This window comes from Phaseolus vulgaris, chromosome 7 (assembly GCF_000499845.2).
Source record: "Phaseolus vulgaris cultivar G19833 chromosome 7, P. vulgaris v2.0, whole genome shotgun sequence".
NCBI lineage: Eukaryota > Viridiplantae > Streptophyta > Magnoliopsida > Fabales > Fabaceae > Phaseolus > Phaseolus vulgaris.
Window position 1 is genome coordinate 25,107,185 of NC_023753.2, and position 13,600 is coordinate 25,120,784.

Below are 13,600 nucleotides of genomic sequence, written 5' to 3' on the forward strand. Positions count from 1 at the left end.
AGCTATTATGCTCCTAGGACACCCCAACAAAATGGTGTGGTTGAAAGGAAAAATAGATCACTAGAGGAATTAGCTAAGACCATGTTAAATGAATCTGATCTACCTAAATATTTTTTGGCAGATGCAGTATATATTGCTTCTTATGTCCTTAACAGAACTTTGATTAGACCTATTCTTAAGAAAACTCCCTATGAACTGTATAAAGGTAGGAAACCTAGCATTAGTCATCTTAGGGTCTTTGGTTGCAAATGTTTTATTCTGAATAATGGAAAAGATAATTTGGGCAAATTTGATCCTAAATCTGATGAAGGAATACATATTGGTTATGCTATAAATGGACATGCTTATAAAGTGTATAACAAAAGATTGATTTCTGTGGAAGAATATATGCATGTGGTGTTTGATGAATCTGATTGTATTGTGCCTAAATTTGTTATGGATGAACTTGGTATAGATGATTTAAGAACCATTCTTTAAAAGAATCAATCCATTGATCTTGATGCAACTAATCCAAGTGTTGTCAAAGAATCTGTTGTGAATGCAGGATTGCCTAAAGAGTGGAAAACTCCTAGGGATCTCACACTTGACAATGTGATTGGGAAAATTGAGAAAGGAGTCTCAACAAGGAATTCTCTTAACAACTTCTGCAAGACAATGGCCTTTGTTTCACAAGTAGAGCCTAAAAATCTGGAAGAAGCTCTACAAGACAACAACTAGATAGCAACAATGCAGGAAGAACTGAATCAGTTTGAATACAATAAAGTATGGTCCTTAGTTCCAAGAACACATGAGATGAATATCATAGGAACCAAATGGGTGTACATGAACAAGATGGATGAACATGGGGCTATCACCAGAAACAAAGCAAGGTTGGTTGCTAAAGGCTACAACCAAGAATAGGGAATAGATTTTGGTGAAACCTGTACCGTCCCGTATCAGGGCGTTGACTAAGTCAAAGTCAACGACTGGAAAGTCAAAGTCAACTCAAGGTGTCGCCCAGGTGTAGAGACGCCAAGAGGAAGCGTCGCCAAGATAGGACAAGGCGTCGCCAAGGCAAGGCGTCGCCTGGGTGGAGGCGTCGCCCAACCAGGGCATAGCCAGATCAAACAGTGTAAAAGTAAGGCAATCACGGTATGGTTCCCCGATACCCATGGGTAGGAAAGACCATGGAGGGAGCGACGCTGTGGGAAAGCCTCAGGACCCGATATCTCGGGAAAGTGATAAAGAGAAGGAAAAGGTGGCTTCAAGGCCATAGTGATAGTACCAGTGAAGGGCAGCCTGACTCGTGAAGTACCCCTACCGCCCCAGAGACGCCTTCGGGACAGATACGACCCAAGAGGAAGGTCACGCCCAGGATAACCGGGTGCAGGGTGCGAGAGGAAGGCAGATACGCTCTCAGAGTAAGTGGCTAGATACTTGGGGGCATGAGTTGGCACCCAAAAAGCCACCCCTAGCGCAGTAGCACTCCCAGTAGGAGGACTCACACGTAGAAACGTCCCCAGGTGGGCCGAAGCGCCCCCAGATGGGGTCATGGTGTCGTGAGGCCCTCCACGTGTACGACAGCCATGCCGGAATAGAAACACCCTCTAGTCAGGTGCCAGGTAATTAAAGATATTCAATACAGTTTCCCTTTCGAGCATTCAGGTACTATTATGGCTCCCGAGCGTTTCAACGTCTTAAATGCGCTACGTTTCGTAATTAAGCGCTTTAATGAGTGCGTTACGTTTGAGATTAAAAGCGCTTTAAGGTGCTTTAAATGCTGGGGCAGTTTAAATAGCGCGGAGAATGTTGGAAAAAGGGTTGGAACCTTTGGCAAATTTACGAGAAACTCTCTGGTTGCTTGCCCGTGCTTTAAGATTACGTACAAGTGACTGGAGAATATTTTTGTCTGAAGGAGACAACACACACACACATATACATAGTCAATTCACCACCTTCAGAGTGCCACACGCGGTGCTCAGACACGGAGGTGGACAGTGTTTGGTGTTTCTTGCTGGCTGACTTGAGCGTCGGAGTGCACACGGCCGCTAGGGCGCCTCTTTGTCCTCTCTTTTTGCAGGAATCCACAGGCAACCAGTGGGAAGGTGTCCCTAGCTGACGGTTGAGGTCGCGCACGAAGACGTCCCGGTCAACCGGACGGAACATTTGGCGCCCACCGTGGGGCACATATAAAACATCAGTCCCATCAAAAGTTCGAGAAGTTTTATCAAGTTACAGTAACGTTGAAGGAGTTTGGAGCGACAATGGCCCCCACCAGACGAAGAGCAGCGCGCGCAGCCCCAACAGACCTATCCATGCAGCAGGTCCTGGAAATAATGAGGGGGCTGCAGCAGGACATGACGGATTCGAAAATGGAGCAGGAGCGCATGCAGGCAGACCTTGACGCCTCGCATGAGCGGAACGAAGAGCTCCACCGTGTGAATGAGGAGCTGCGCCAGGGCCTGAGAAACGATAGGAGGCGGCCTGGGCATGACGAGACGGAGAACCATTCCCCACCAAGGGAGTTTTCCACTCCTTTCTCACAGGAGATCCTAGATGCAGCGATCCCGAACACGTTCGCGGGACCCAAGGTGATCTTCACCGGGATGGAGGACCCAGAGACGCACCTGGCTGCATTTCACACGCAGATGGTCCTGATAGGCGGTTCTGATGCTGCCAAGTGCAAGCTCTTCATGTGCACCCTGACCGGGATGGCTATGGACTGGTTCATTAGCCTCCCAGAAGGTCATATCACATCCTTCCGCCAATTGTCGCGGTTATTCCGAGAACAGTACTTAGCCAACAAGGCCCCGCCGCCGGTCTCCTACGACCTGTTCGACGTGAAGCAATATCAGGGGGAGACCCTGAAGGAGTATATCAATCGCTTCGGGGCCCAGGTCGTGAAGGTTGGCACAACAGAAGAGCCTATGATCGTGTACGCGTTTGTGAAAGGCGTATGCCCCGGCCCCTTCGGAGAATCCATTATCCGTAATCGCCCTAGGACTTTCGCTGAATTACGGCGCAGGGCAGTAGAGCATATTGCTTCGGAAGGGGAGGTATGTGTGAAGCGCACCAGCGCCGTGCCCTCACGCCCGAGGGGACCGGCGCGAGTTCAACCCGTCAGAGTCAATGAGACCACGACAGGGAGAAAGAAGCCAGAGGCGAGACGCCCCTACGAAGCCAGAAAGCCCCAGCCCCGGGGCCCAGCAGGAGGCGAACGCCCCGCCAGAGAAAGAGCAAGACCGGCGAGGTACAACTTCGTAGTTGAGTTGAAGGATTTGATCGCCGTACCCAACATAGCCGAGAGGCTGAGGCGACCAGCGAAGACCGACAAGGTGTTAGGGCCCCGCAAAGACTCTTGGTGCGAATTTCACGAGACTTTCGGGCACCAAATTGATAATTGCCTGTCGTTGGGCTACCAGCTAGATGAGCTGGTGAGGACTGGGTTTTTGAAGGATTATGTCGCAGATTCCACCACGACCGCCACCTTGCCGCCGCTGGCAGATGTGCCAGCACACGAGATGCCTGTGCTTGGCGAGGTCCACACCATTGCTGGAGGTTTTTCCGGCGGAGGACCCACCGCCTCCCAGCGGAAGAAATACGCGAGGGGGGTGAATTCAATCGAAGAGAGGCTCTCGGGGGAGCCCTGGGAGTCAGATATTGTGTTCACAAGAAGAGACCTCCGAGATGTGGTGCCCCACGACAACGATCCCGTTGTCATCTCAGTCGTCACAGCTGGAAGGAAGGTCCACAGAGTGCTTGTTGATCAAGGAAGCTCGGCAGACGTCATGTTTCTGTCGACCTTTAATAAGTTACGGTTGTCCCCCGATCTGCTGAGTCCCTATACGGGATGTTTGTATGGGTTTGGGGATAACCAGGTAGAGGTCCGGGGGTACCTGGAATTGAGGACTACGTTCACAGACGGAGAGGCCTCCCGTACAGAGAGCATTCAGTACCTCTTCGTGAATGCCAATTCTGTCTACAATATTTTGCTGGGCAGACCGGCGTTAAACCGTCTGAGTGCAGTGTCCTCCACCCGTCACATGAAGATGAAGCTACCGGACCTCAGTGGCCGGGTGATAGTCATCAGGTCAGACCAGGAGGAGGCGAGGAAATGCTATGAAAACAGCCTGAAGACGAAGAGAGGCGTATTTATGGTGTATGAACGTCCGCCAAGAGCGGACACGACGATGGTTGAGGCGACGCCCGTTGGGCTGACGCCTGAAGCGGCCATAGCAGAGAGGGCGAGGCCCGAAGCAGATGTGCCAATGGAGGAAGGCCCTGACGACGCGGCGCCCGTAGAAGAGGCGGCGCCCGTCGAAGATGATAGCAGGGAGCAGCCTGCAGCTAATGCCATAGAAAGGGAGATTGGCGGCAAAGCTTTCAAGTTAGGAAGCTCGCTAAGCCCAGAAGAACAGGAAGGGGTGGTAGAAGTGATTTCGCGCCACCTGGATGCCTTCGCATTGTCCGCCTCGGATATGCCAGGCATCGACCCTGATTTCCTGTGTCACCACCTCAGCATGGACGCCACGGTCCGCCCCGTGCGTCAGAGAAGGAGGAAGTTCAATGAGGAACGACAACAGGTGGTGAGAGACGAAACGCAGAAGCTGCTGAGTGCTGGCCACATTAGGGAGATTCAGTACCCTGAGTGGCTCGCCAATGTCGTCTTAGTGAAAAAGGTGAACGGAAAGTGGAGAATGTGCGTTGACTTCACGGACCTGAACAAGGCATGCCCAAAGGATTCCTATCCGCTGCCCAGCATCGACGCCTTGGTAGACAGCGCGTCCGGCAGCAAGGTGTTGAGTTTCCTGGACGCCTTCTCAGGGTACAACCAAATCAAGATGCACCCAAGAGACGAGAGCAAAACTGCATTCATGACGGAGACATGCGGTTACTGTTATAAGGTGATGCCCTTCGGGCTGAAAAATGCGGGCGCCACGTACCAGAGGCTAATGGATAAGGTCCTGGCGCCAATGCCTGGGAGGAATGTGTACGCTTATGTCGACGACATGGTGGTGGCGTCGCAGAGTAGGGTGCAGCACATGGCAGACCTCGAGGAGTTGTTCAACACAATATCCAAATACCGCCTCAAGTTGAACTCCGAGAAGTGTGTTTTCGGGGTAGAGGCCGGTAAATTCTTGGGTTTTCTGCTCACCGAGAGGGGGATAGAGGCGAACCCCGACAAATGTGCGGCTATTATCGCCATGCGGAGTCCGACATCGGTAAAGGAGGTGCAACAGTTGACAGGGCGGATGGCGGCGCTCTCGAGGTTTGTTTTCGCCGGAGGAGAAAGGGGGCACCCGTACTTCCAGTGCCTCAAGAGAAACAGTCGCTTTGCATGGACCGAGGAATGTGAAGCGGCTTTCGTTAAGCTGAAGGAGTACCTGGCGACGCCTCCGGTTCTCTGCAAGCCGGTAATGGGCGTGCCCCTCCGGTTGTATTTTACTGTAACGGAGCGGGCCATCAGTTCTGTGTTGGTCCAAGAGCAGGACCAGAGTCAGAAGCCCATCTACTTTGTAAGCAAGGCCTTACAGGGGGCTGAGACAAGGTACCAAGCACTGGAGAAGGCGGCGCTGGCGGTAGTGTTCTCAGCTAGGAGGCTCCGTCATTACTTCCACAGTTTTACGGTGGTGGTGATGACCAACCTCCCTATACAGAAGGTACTGCAGAAACCCGATGTGGCAGGAAGAATGGTACGCTGGGCAGTGGAACTGTCAGAATTCGACATACAGTACGAGCCTATAGGATCCATCAAAGGGCAGGTGTACGCGGATTTTGTAGCAGAACTTTCGCCCGGAGGTGAGCAAGAGGTGGAAGCGGGTTCACAGTGGCTGCTCTCGGTTGATGGCTCCTCAAACCAACAAGGGAGTGGTGCGGGAATAGTGCTGGAAGGACCCGACGGCATACTGATCGAGCAGGCCTTGCGTTTTGCCTTCAAGGCAAGTAACAATCAAGCAGAATATGAAGCCCTGATTGCAGGAATGCTCTTGGCCAAGGAGATGGGCGCACAGAACCTCCTAGTGAAGAGCGACTCCCAGTTGATTATGGGGCAGGTGTCGGGTGAGTTCCAGGCGAAGGACCCACAGATGGCGGCGTATCTAAAATACGTCCAGTTGTTGAGAGGGGCGTTCAACGCTCTTGAGTTAATACACGTCCCGAGGGAGCAGAATGCCAGAGCTGACCTGCTCGCAAAGCTGGCCAGCTCAGGTAAGGGGGGTAGACAGAGGACAGTGATCCAGGAGACTCTCAAAGCTCCGCGTCGATTCGTGGAAGACAACAGGGTGGATGTCCTCCAGATTTATGCATCAAGGGGAAGGCTGAGGAGTCACTCCTCATTGACCCAAGATACGCAGAGGGCGCCCCGCATCAGTATATACGCGGGTGTGTCTGAGGAAGAGCAGATGCAGGTCTGTGTCCTGTCCAAGGGAGACACCTGGATGACGCCCTATAAACGATACCTGGCGGATGGGGTCCTTCCAGTGGACCCTGAAGAGGGTAAGAAAATCAAAAGAAATGCCGCAAGATATACTTTGGTGGATGGGGTGCTGTTCAGGCACGGTTTCAACCACCCTATCCTAACATGCGTCAGTGGCGATGAGTGCACCAGGATAATGGCGGAGCTACACGAAGGCATCTGCGGAAGCCATGTAGGAGGAAGGTCCTTAGCCTCCAAGGTAATACGCGCAGGTTTCTTCTGGCCAACAGTGAAAGAGGATTGCGCACGGCACGCCCAGCGGTGTAAGCAATGCCAAAAGCACGCCGACTGGCACAAGGCGCCGCCAGAAGAGTTGCGGTCCATATACAGCCCGTGGCCTTTCCACACATGGGGAATTGACATCCTGGGCCCTTTCCCACTGGCAATCAGGCAGATGAAGTATCTGATCGTCGCCATAGAATACTTCACTAAGTGGATAGAGGCAGAGCATGTGGCACAAATCACCGCGCATAAGGTACAGCATTTTGTGTGGAGAAACATCGTGTGTCGCTTTGGCGTACCCAGGCGCCTGATATCTGACAACGGGACCCAGTTCGCCAGTCAGCAGTTGAGAAATCTGTGCGCTGAAGTGGGAATCAAGGAAGTGTTCGCGTCGGTCGAACACCCCCAAACCAATGGACAAGTAGAGTCAGCAAACAAAGTTCTGCTGAGGGGGTTAAAAAGAAGGTTAGAGAAGGCCAAAGGGGCGTGGGCGGAAGAGGTGCCAAGGATTGTATGGGCATACCACACCACGCCCCAATCCTCTACTATGGAGACGCCTTTCAGTTTGGTGTACGGGTCGGACGCGATGATTCCAGTAGAAATACACGAAAGCTCACCGCGTTTTCAAAACTTTGTGGTGGAGGAATCTAATGAGGAGAGACGGGTAAACCTGGATCTGCTAGAAGAGGCCAGGGAAGAAGCTAGAATAAAAGTTGAAGCGATGAAGAGAAGAGTGGAGCGGCAATATAGCTCTAAAGTAAAGCCGCGACAGTTTCAGGTGGGCGACCTAGTGATGAGGAAAGCTCACCCATACGAGTTGGAGAATAAGCTGTCTCCCAAGTGGACCGGGCCCTTCAGAGTTACTGAGGCCAAGGGCAACGGTTCGTACAACCTGGAGACTTTAGATGGAGGCCCTATCCCGCGCAGTTGGAATGCAGCCAACTTAAAATTTTATTTCAGTCGACTTATGTAAGCAGCATGTAACAATTTAGTTGAAGGGGACGCTCTTTTTCCCTTTCGGGGGTTTTTTAATGAGGTCACCCTAATAAATGGAAAAACCAGTTGAGAAAAAGAAGTGCCTTGGTTTTCAGCCTTTATCTTTCCTTGTTAGAAGTAATGTGATGCGCCGCCTAGGCCATGGTGTCGCCAAGGAAGAAGGCGTCGCCTAGGTCTTGGCGTCGCCCAGAAAGAAGGCGTCGCCCAAGTAAAAGCATGCATCGTTGGCAGAACGAGACGAAAGGAAGTCGCGCGGTATATGAAGCATATGCAAAGTAAAGTGGCGTTGTAAAGAATTATGATATTGAAAAGTTGTTGTTACAAGCAATGTTCAGTACAAAATGCAAAAACACAAATAAGCCACTTCTCAGCGCTCATCAGAATCATCACTGGAGGAAGGCGAAGCTCCTTTCCCAGCCCGCAGCGCTTGAGTAAGTCGTGTCCTCTTTTCTTGGCTTATTTTCGAACCTGCACAAAGGGAACAGATGTTTTAGAGACACCGTGAAGAAAGACAGGCACAGTTAGAAAGTAACGAAGGCCGAAGTTGCCTAAGGCAGTGGTTCTCACATATGTACTTCTCAAGAGTCCTAGCATTGAACTCCAAGCTGATCACCGTAGCAGAGTCAAAGCCTCCCGCCTCAGCAAGAATCCGGCAAGCTATTTGATCACTTGGAGCCAGATTCTTGAGGGGTTTGGCTTTGAGGGCCTTTTCCTCTCTCACCCAGTACAGCGGAAACCCATCCAGAGCGTCGGGGATGAGGTCAGTACGACAGATCTTGAAGAACCGGCCTTTCCACCTGGTGAATGAGCTCTGGAAGGGTGTGAAGAGAACCCTCCCGGGCACATTACTGAGAGTTACCCAGAGGTTGTGTCTCTGTCTCTTCACCTCAAAAAAGTGAAGAAAGAGGTCAACCGAGGGCGCACAACCCAGAGACCCGAAGAGGACATCGAAGGCCTTGACAAAGGCCCAGCTGTTGGGATACAACTGGGCCGGAGCCACGTTGATCTCTGTCAGCAGTTCCTTCTCGAACCAAGAAAAGGGTAAGCGCACTCCGATGGTCTTGAACACCACCTGGTAAAAGTAAAAGAAAGGGACCCCTTCGTTGGCCCGTTCGTCTCCACACACTGGCTCCCCCAGAGTGCAAGGGAGCACAGCGATGTCGTCATCGTGCCTCCTTGCGAAGGCCCGGTGGTCGTAAGAACACAACTCCCCTTTGTGTTCCCGTACGGCCCTGGTGGAGAGCAAGCATGAACACTCATCAAGAAGTTCACTCGAGGCCCAAGGGTACAAGTCTTTGGGACGGACCCTGGAGGAAGCATCGTGAGAAGACATTCTTTAACGAGATCAGGATGGCCTGAAATGCAAGAGTTGAGAGAAGGAAGGGTGCAAGAAGGAAGGGTACAAGAAGAAAGAACGTAAGTAGGTTATGAAGAGTGAGAAAATGATGAGGATAGTTCCAGAGTTTGAAGAGCTAAATAAAGCGGTTAGAGCGCCAAACGACGTGAATGGATGCACCGCACGATTGATACACGTGGCAGAAGATGAAAGGATGACGCTGGCACCACTGGTTTAAATCAGAAAACGTCGTATCAGCAGAATATCCAGTGGTACGATGCGCCGTCGAAAGTGAGCCAGGGGTACAGCAGGAGTCAGAAAATGGAATGACTAGATACCCCATCAACCATACCAGCAGCGCCACGTGGATCAAGTCGAATGATAGAAGGTCCCATCAGCTATACAAGGAGCGCCACGTGGATGACACAGGCAAAGCCTTGGGCTCTTCGCTGTTATCAGGCGTTGACCAAGGCAAGATTTAAGGTCAATGTCGAAGTAAAGGTAACGCCCGAGGCGTTGCCAGGAAGGACGTAAAGGGCGACGACAGCGCGAGAGGTCGCGGGCGTCGCCAACCCAAATACCGACTGGCGTCACCTCCTTGATACCCACAGGTAGGAAAGACTGTGGAGGGAGAAGAAATCAAAGAAAGGCAAAGTTAGTCACAGGCGTTACCTCCCCGATACCCACAGGTAGGAAAGACTGTGGAGGGAGATGAGATCGCCAAACGCCAGCGAATTGCTGGCAGGGCGTTCCCCGATACCTATGGGAAGGAAAGACCATAGAGGGAACAGACCCTCTCCAGAGCGCTCAGCATTTTAGACACCCGGGGACGATACGGTGCTGCTGTTAGCAGGCCTCTCCTTAGGCGTAGGCGCCGGGCGTTAAGGATCAGAGAAAGGGCCTTTCGGTATCAGAGACGTCCCGTGGACGATACAGCGCCACTTAGTGAGCCTCTCCATGGGCGTGAGGGTTGGCGGGCGACCTTACCCGATCATACCAAACCGCCCAACGAAGTGTAAGAAATGGGCAGAACACAGATAAAATAATTGAAGCGTGTGAAGGGAAAAGATGAGAATGAGATCGCATAGGCAGAATCGTATGTGACAAAGAAATAAAGACAACCATGCGAACGTCCCAAATCAGTAACAAGAGTGCGGATAGTTCAAAGAATTACAAGTTTTGACAGATAAAATCAAAAAACGAAGGTAAAGAATAAAAGAGTTGAGCTTGAAGAGGAAGGCGGCGGATGAGAGGCAGCGGTTCAGTCATCCAGATCCATGGGCACGACCTTCCCGTCGACGACGTGGTGTGTGGGGTCGCAGTTCGAAAGGTTGACGCCAGGATTCTCGCAGGACGCCTGTGTCAGGGCCTCTTGGAACCCCTCCTCGAAGGTACCCGCCATCTCCTGGATAAGGGACTTTTTCTCCTTCTCCAGTTCCTCAATGGCGGCGTCTCCAGAGGTCACCTGCTTCTCCAGAGCCTCTTTCTCCACGCGAAGCCGGCTAACCTCGACCTGCAGTTTGTCGTAGTCAACTCGGAGAAGGTCCATAGCTTTGGCCTGGGTGGCCATTTCCTCCTCCATCCGCTCCACCTTGGCAGCCTGTTCGCAGCAACGGTCCTTCAGGTCCTTTTGAGTTTCTGCATCCGCTTTGACCACTTCCTGAAGACCCGCTACCTGCACTTGAAGAGCAACTTCCCGAGTGTAGAAGCCTGCCTGGAGCTCCAATGCCTCCGCCAGTCGCCTCTCTGTTTCCGCTTTGGACTCTTGTATTTGTCTCAGGGAAGTTTGATAGGCTTCGTTCTGGCGTCCCAGGACCCTCATTTCCTCTTCCAGAGTAGATGCTTTTGTTTCCAAAGCTTGGAGGGTATGAGCTTGCAGGACCGCGTTTCTGGCCTGGGAGCGCCATTCCAGAGCCACCGCCAAGAAGGCCCCCAAGTAGAAAGGCATGCCTTCCCTCCTGTCGATACCTTCTGGCATAGTCCCGCCACTGAAACCCCTCATCAGATGCATGATTGGAGGAGGGATGGCGATGAAGTCGGGGGCAGCAGCGTCGGGAGCCGGGGAAGTAGTGGTTTCTGGCGGCGGCGGAGGCGGCGCAGATTCGGCGCCTTCGCCCCTTTCCTCTTGGAGTATCCTGGGAGGGAGTGAGGTTGCGCTTGGAGGGTTGTCCATAAAGGGGTTCCCTCCCTGCGGCGACGTCTCTACCAGAAGAGGAACCCGCGCGGATTTTCTCCTTCTGAAGGGTGCGACCCCTTCCGAATCCTCGTCATCTGACAGAATCTCCAAAACCCTTTTCCCTTTGTCAAGGGGGGGGTGGAGCCGGTGACGAGGCCGCAGCTAGGGGGACAGCGGCGATAGGCAAAGGAGAGTTGGGAGTTGGAAGCAAGTCGGAGCCAGGTGGAGACGTCGGAGATGGGCTAGAAGCAGCTTCAGCAGTGACTAGAGGCGGCGGTGACGGAGCCGGTGGGAGAACCGGAATGGCAACAGGGCTGGAGGAGACGCCTGCCTTGGCGGCACGAGCCTCCTTCAGTGCTTTCGCCAACATTATTCTTTTGGAAACGCCCATCACCGATCCTATATCAAGTCAGGTCAAACAACAAGGATTAGTACTAGAACAGTTATGCGAATTCACAATACATGAAGAGGCGTGAAAATGCAAGTAACATTGTACAGCGAAAATGGTAGCATAAGCCAAATACATGCAGATAACCACAACAACTAATGCATCATAAATCACCAAGAGCAGATACCGAAGTAGGTAGAAAGCCCATGGGCATTGAATTCGTTCGCGATGAGTTTGGCGGTATCGAAGACTATTCCCAGTCCCGCCAAGGCTTTGCATACATCCCGGTCAGGCGGGGCGAGCTCGTCCAGAGCCAAGGGCTTCATGGTTATAGGTTTGTCTGTCCAGTACAGGGGAAAGCCCTCTAGGATGGAAGGATCGCGCTTGGTCGCGCGTACCTTGAAGAATTTCCCCTTCCATCCTTTGAACGAATTCTGGAAGAGCGTAAGGATGATGCGCCCGGCGATGCCAGAAAAGCTCATCCAGAGACTCTTCCCTTGCTTCTTTACCTCGAAGAAGTGAAGAAAAACGTCCACGGAGGAAGGAACGCCTAGATAGCCGCAGAGAATTTGGAACCCCCTCACGAAAGCCCAGCTGTTGGGATGGAGTTGAGCGGGAGCAGTGTTTATCTCTGTCAGTAGCTCTTTTTCGAAGGGAGTGAGGGGTAGACGCAGGCCCACCCTCTTGAGCACCATCTGATAGAGGAAGAAGAAAGGGCATCCCCCAGTATCCCGTGAGTCCGCACAAACGGGCATCCCTGGTCGCACCCGGCTTACCAGGACTTGGGAGTCGTGATTTTTGTGGAACGCATTGAAGTTATAGAGGGCAGGGTCCCCCCTATGAGCCTCCACGTCCTCAACAGAGTTCAGGAGGGAACATTCGTCCAGAAGTTCGTCGGGGGCCCAGTCATATTCGCCCTTATAATGAGACTTGGGGAGCGGGGGAGGCGCGGTGGTCTTGGTTTTCGCCATCAACGCCAATGCTGAAGATCAAAAGAGAAAGAAAGGGTTCAGAGAAAAAGGGGTTTGGGGAGAAGAAAAGGGGAAAATGGAAGAACCCTAGGAGCGCCCTACCGACAAGAGAACGAAGGGAAGCGAGAGGAACAACGAAGCATACAAACAATATCCAGAGAAATACGAGAATAACAGCAGTCCCAGGCAGTTTCCGATAATGCGACGAAAGTGAAGAGTCATGAGTGCTCGAAACCATACCTTTGCTGTTGAAATGGAGGCGGTAGGAGAGCGCAGGAAGGGGAGAATCGCAATTGCAGAGAAAAAAGGTTTTGGAGGCGATGAACAGGGCAAAGTAGCAGAGTGAATGAATGTAACAGTAGGGTGAGCGCGGGGTTTGGAGTAACTTAAACGTTACATTTCGCAACTCAAGAGGCGCTAACTAAGGGCCGCAGGATCGGGCCACGCGTCAGAGGGTCAATTGCCCAGGGGAAACGCAAAGGTCCCTAAAGGAGGACCACGCGATGGGCCACGTGGCGCGCGATCAAGGGTAGCCCAAAAGGCGTTATCATCCCCATTTCAGGGAATGTCCAATCGGTCATTAAGAATACCCTGTGGTTCAGAAAGTGTCGCGTCAGTAATTCGAAAAATTGCTGAGTCAGCAGAGAATGACACGTCATCAGGAAGGCACGCGGATGGTGGGGGCAAGGCTTTAGTCTTTGCGCTGAAGACAAGTCTTCGGCTTAAGACTGGGGGGCTTGTGTACCGTCCCGTATCAGGGCGTTGACTAAGTCAAAGTCAACGACTGGAAAGTCAAAGTCAACTCAAGGTGTCGCCCAGGTGTAGAGACGCCAAGAGGAAGCGTCGCCAAGATAGGACAAGGCGTCGCCAAGGCAAGGCGTCGCCTGGGTGGAGGCGTCGCCAAGGCAAGGCGTCGCCTGGGTGGAGGCGTCACCCAACCAGGGCATAGCCAGATCAAACAGTGTAAAAGTAAGGCAATCACGGTATGGTTCCCCGATACCCATGGGTAGGAAAGACCATGGAGGGAGCGACGCTGTGGGAAAGCCTCAGGACCCGA